This window comes from Dendrobates tinctorius, unplaced genomic scaffold (genome assembly GCF_039654945.1).
Source record: "Dendrobates tinctorius isolate UK_male_01 unplaced genomic scaffold, ASM3965494v1 ptg000015l, whole genome shotgun sequence".
Taxonomy (NCBI): domain Eukaryota; kingdom Metazoa; phylum Chordata; class Amphibia; order Anura; family Dendrobatidae; genus Dendrobates; species Dendrobates tinctorius.
The window spans coordinates 23726009-23731954 of NW_027361683.1; the positions used below are offsets into that span (position 1 = coordinate 23726009).

The 5946-nt window shown below is 37.7% G+C and overlaps 1 long non-coding RNA gene across 1 annotated transcript; it reads right to left on the reverse strand.

Moving 5' to 3' along the window:
- Positions 1–1631: 1631 nt before the first annotated feature.
- LOC141074719 (uncharacterized) lies at positions 1632–5670 on the reverse strand. Its single transcript, XR_012227201.1, has 3 exons — positions 5201–5670; positions 4951–5013; positions 1632–2810 (listed from the first exon to the last, which is right to left on the reverse strand). It is a non-coding gene; the product is annotated as an uncharacterized lncRNA (long non-coding RNA).
- Positions 5671–5946: the final 276 nt, after the last annotated feature.

Consider the following 5946-nt stretch of genomic DNA (forward strand, 5'->3'; position numbering starts at 1 on the left):
TTTTATACACCCAAGTCCTTCTCCTGTTCTGTGTTCTCTAATATATGTACATGTAATGTATGTGCAGCAGTACAATTACTCCCGTTGCGGTGCATTACTCTACAATTATTAACATTATATATAATTTACCAACGGCGCTAGTGTGCGGGGTTGATTCAGCAGCGAGTAAGAAACCCACACACCACCAGGGGTGAAAATAAACAATTTAAACAAAATGATACTCGCGCTGTGAATCAATGGAGAATAAATATATATATATATATATATATATATATATAGTTACCTGTAGGATCAAGGCAATAAACTCATAAGCATTAGATGTTAGAAGATACTGAGTATTGATGGATCAGACTACAAAAAGACAAAAGAAAACATAAGTTTTAAATCTTAAAATGCAAAGTCATATCCAAAAATAAAAGTGTGAAGTGTCAGGGTTAGACTCTAGTGACAAAGAGCATGGTCGGTATTGCGTTCTAATAGTTAATTTAAAAAACCTACAATATAACTATGCAGACATAAATAAAAACAGAAACAAACACACTGGGGGAACCATAAAGTGCTATAAATGTAACTTGCACCTACCCCTACTGTGACTATTACCTCTGAGCAGGAGTGCAGTGGGAAACGCCCGGTGGTTCACTAATGTGAACAGACTTTTAAGAAGTAGATTCACCGCTGAGAGCGGACTTTCAAGCAGTAGAAGCCAGCGGCATATACATGCTAATCGTTTAGGAAGTCTCTCAATCAGTAGATGGAATTTTGGCTCAAGCAGCACTCTTGTTATCAGACATCACGTGACTGCGCGCCTCACGTGATCTGGATTATCATCGCAGGTCCTGGCAGATTCACACCACGCTGACTGCGGGTGTCTACAATCTATAATGCGGCTGGTGTGCTGACCACTGTTGGACTGTGTCTACTTTGGTGAGCGATCATTTATGCTCTTTTCCCTGCTGTCACGCCATTAACGCGGGATCTATCACTATCGGAGAAATATCGGACGTTTGCCTGCACCTGGAGCCTGTTACCGGCCGGAACAGAGCTCGGTGTTTTATTTGTTTTTTTATCTACTGATTGAGAGACTTCGTAAACGATTAGCAAGTATATGCCGCTGGCTTCTACAGCTTAAAAGTCCGCTCACAGCGGTGAATCTACTGCTTAAAAGTCTGTTCACATTAGTGAACCACCGGGCGTTTCCCACTGCACTCCTATTCAGAGGTAATAGTCACAGTGGGGGTAGGTGCAAGTTACATTTATAGCACTTTATGGTCCCCCCAGTGTGTTTGTTTGTTTCTGTTTTTATTTATGTCTGCATAGTTATATGGTAGGTGTTTTTAATTAACTATTAGATCACAATACCGACCATGCTCTTATTCACTAGAATAAACAAGGGAAAGGAAACAATCACACGATGCCTGTATATAATACAATAATCTCAACAAAGTATATAAAAATACAAATATCAATATCAAGAGTGTGATGGAACCAATCCCCCAAGTAAAGGATGGCAAACCATCCGGGTATAGATAAGAAAAAATTCAAAGATGGATTAGAATAAAAAACACCAGGATAAAAAAGGTGTAACAATGATAGTGAGAAAATAATAACAATAATAATAATAAATAATACAATCTGTTAAAAATGCCTTTATTGAAATATTGGCACAACAAATAAATGCATTAAAAATGTATATGTATATAATAAAATAAAATAATGACATAAACAACCACATGAGCAATATATTTATGGACAATGGAAAAACCAATCCATAACAAAAGGCTTAATTAATAATCCAGGTACAAAAAAACATGAATAAAGTGACACAAAATATCTAATGAGTGTGCCCAAAGTGCAAAAAGTGCTGTTGTGCAAAGAAATAATGTATACAGATCGCCATAAGGCGTGTGCAAAATATAAAATACCTGTAAGCCAATTGGCGCTATATGGGTTGTATAAGAACGCGCCCCGACGCGCGTTTCGGAAATAAAATCTCCTTCGTCAGGGGGATAGATACAATATAGCGTGAATCGACGGTTTATTTATAGAGGAATCAATTGCATACAAGGTACTGCAACGACGCATGCGCCGTCACCAAAACCCGGAAGTCAAAGACCAATCCGGGTCATGTGATTAACTGCTTCCGGGTATATAGTTTTTAGACGCCGTTACCATGCAAACCAACGGCATTAACAATAGCAGATGCATACAATTCAAATACTTGCTAATCAAAATTAAAATACCAATATGTGCAGTAGCACATAGATGATCAAACGACGGCATACGCCGATGGCACAATATATTATGTAATGAGGGAGAACACGGGCAGAGAACATAACGGCGCATGCGCAGACGTGGCAACGTGGATCCTGGATGGTAGCAAGCAATAAAGCGCCGCCGCCATACAATTCACCGATGCCAAGAAAGCGCATGCGCACAGTCAAATGCCAATGACTGCCTCAAACAATTAAGAGGGGGAAACAATAAATAATAATAATAATGATGATTGCACCATATGCAATATTGTGTGATCACATAATAATTGTGATATAATACATATAATGTGACAAAAATTGATAAATAATCAATAATAAACAGGCATATAATGATAATGTCATAAATGCATCATACATGCAAATTACATAAGTGCAAGTGTATAGTGAAAAATATTTATAAATAAATAATGCCACAATATTGCAGTAATTATAAATGCACAAAAAAAAAAAAAAAAAGGGGCATGTGAAAAAATCTTCATTGTTTCCTCCTTCCAAAATGAATGCAATGGTCCTCATGTAAACACATCCGACATAACACTAAGAAAAGGATGAAAAAAGCAAATGATTAAAATGCACAAAAATTATAAAAATTATTATAAAAATGGAATAAACGAAAGACTCTCATTGAGACCAAGTGGAGACACAGTGCCTAGTGTCCATATCCACTGTGTCTCAAGTTGCGCAAGAAGTTTACTGACATTGTCCCCTCTATCACCCGTATACACCATATCGATGCCAATTACCTTCAATAATGAAGAGTCACAATTATGGTGTGTTTTAAAATGTCTGGGCAGGGTTTTAAGTGAGGCAATATCTTCAACATCAGCAGCTGCCTTTATGCCTAAGACATGCTCCCGCACCCTCACCTTGAGCTGACGAGTGGTAAGGCCCACATAGATGAGGGGGCAGGGGCAAGTAGCATAATAAATGACAGCCGTCGATGAGCAAGTTATGGATTTTTTAATATCAAAGACATGAACATTATTGGAGCTATTAAATGTGCGTGCTCTAACAATGTTGGGGCAAGCTATACACTGTCCACATGGTTTACAACCCGTGATTTGTTTGAACTGTGTAATAAAATTATTAGCCGGTTTCTGAACATAGTGACTTTTTACTAAGCAGTCACGCAAATTACGTGATCTCCGGAACGTAATGTTTGGATAATCACCAATATACTTGGCAATAATGGGATCTGCCTTCAAAATTGGCCAAAATTTATTCAAACAAGATTTGAATTGTTCATTTTGGCCATTGAAGTTAGTAATGAATCTAACTACTTCCTTAGAATTTGATTTCACTTCATTATTGTCATAAAGCACACTATGCCGAGATTGATGTCTTGCTCTATTGAAAGCCCTTTTTACAGCACGTCGACTATAACCCCTCTCAAGAAACCTATCTTTCAACAGTTCTGCTTGTCTTAAAAAATCTGTCTCTGTAGAACAAATGCACCTTAAGCGCAAAAATTGCCCAATTGGAATAGAATTAATTAGGTTACGAGGGTGTGAAGATGAAGCATGAAGGAGAGAATTGACTGCTGTTTGTTTTCTAAATAAATCAGTTTGCAAACAATCATTACTATCCCTCACCACATGGACATCCAGGAAATCAATAACCTCACGGCTACACCGGAAGGTAAGATGCACATTGATATCATTCAAATTGAGTGTTTCAATGAAATTAAATAACCCTTCGGAGGAATCTTGCCAAATGAAAAACACATCATCGATGTAGCGCGTCCAGAATGGGACGCTCTCAATCGATGCATGGTTGCCAGATAGAAAGAGGTCCCTCTCCCACAAACCCAGGAACAGATTGGCATAGGATGGGGCAAAAGAAGCACCCATCGCTGTTCCCTGGGTCTGTAGGAAGAAGGACCCCCTAAAAATAAAAAAATTGTGACATAAGGCAAAATCTAATAAATTAATGAAAAATACAACAAATGAACGTGAATAAGATGAATGTTGTAAAAAATATGATACAGCAGTGATTCCAACGGCATGTTTAATATTAGTATATAAAGACTCCACGTCACATGTGACTAACATGGAGTCCTTATCAATGTGCATACCATCAATCTTTTTGAGAAAGTCACCGGTGTCCCTGGTGTAAGATGGGAGGGATGTAACAAAAGGCTGCAAAATAAAATCAATATATTTATTGACATTTTCCAAGAAATTGCCTCTCCCTGATATAATTGGTCTGCCTGGTGGTATATTGGTGTTTTTGTGTATCTTAGGCAGCAGATAAAGGGTGGGAATGGTTGGCTCTGAAATCAATAGGGACAAAAAGAGATCATTAGTAATTATGTTATCATCTCTAGCATCCTGTAAAAGTGATTTTAACTCAACCTGAAATTTTAATAGAGGATTAAATGTTAACCTCTTATAACATTCAGGGTTATTTAACTGGCGATATGCCTCAATTTCGTACATGTTCTTAGGCCATACCACTACATTTCCACCCTTATCCACTTGTTTGTACACAACATCCTGCAGACCAACCAATCTCTTGAGACTCAATCTTTCTTCACTACTCAAGTTGTCCATATATATTTTTGGTGTGATGTTATGCAATTCTCTACTCACTGTCTTAACAAATACATCAACACTTGGACAAGTTGACAATGGAGGAAATTTAGTGGATGGTTTTTTAAGGACCTGTGGAACCTCACCTTCCTTGATATTGTGTTCTCTAGACAACTGCTCCAAATCGGTTAACGCCTTCTGTTCCGCCTCTGTCGGAAAGAGATCAAAAGTTTGTTTATCATGAAAGATGCGTTTAAACAATAACTTCCTAGCGAATAAATGTAAATCCTTGACAGCTGTGAAACAGTCAAATTTCGCCGTAGGGCAAAACATTAACCCTTTACTTAGGATGTCAAGTTCAGTAGAAGAAAAGGTATGAGTACTTAAATTGATTACCTTTAACTGATTGGAATTTTGTTCCGGAGAATAATTCCTTTTGTTAGGAAGAAAACGCAAATTCCTTTTCCTTTTAGGAGTAACCATAGAGGATACAGAGGCGGAAGAGGAGGCAGCAGAGGCATCACCGATTGAATGGTTTGAAGCAATGGACATGGAACGGTCCCTATTATGACTGTCATTGGTATGTCTTTTCCAGTAATAAATCCTCCGTGAAGATAGATCATTTTGGTCCCTTGTCAGTTTATTGATATGTTTACGCTGTATATCCTTAACTAACGATTCCAAGTCTCTATCAAGGGACCCATTGAGACTAATAAATTGTTCGGGAGAGAGATTGGACTTAGCTTTGTTAAATAATTCATCCAACTCTTTATCTACACTTGTAATGGATTTAGCATTAAAACCAATTAGAAGCTCCATGAGTTTCCAAGAAGTCTCATTACAAATTTTCTCCCATGAATCTATAAAAACTTCATCTTCAACTATAAACGACGGGGTCACCCGTACTCTCAAACCTCTAGGTATTAATTGCTTTTTTATATAATTTTCCAAGAAGGCTTTTGTCCACCATATTCGTGTGCGTTTAAATAATAATTTCTTAATAGATCTAGATAGAGAGTCTAATGTTAGACCATCAAAAATTGTAGTTGTTGTACCAGTTTTCCCAAATACATCATTCACCTGGCCCTGCCAGGATGATTCCCTGGTTTTAAAATCCATCCTTGAAAAGAGAGCGCCCTGTG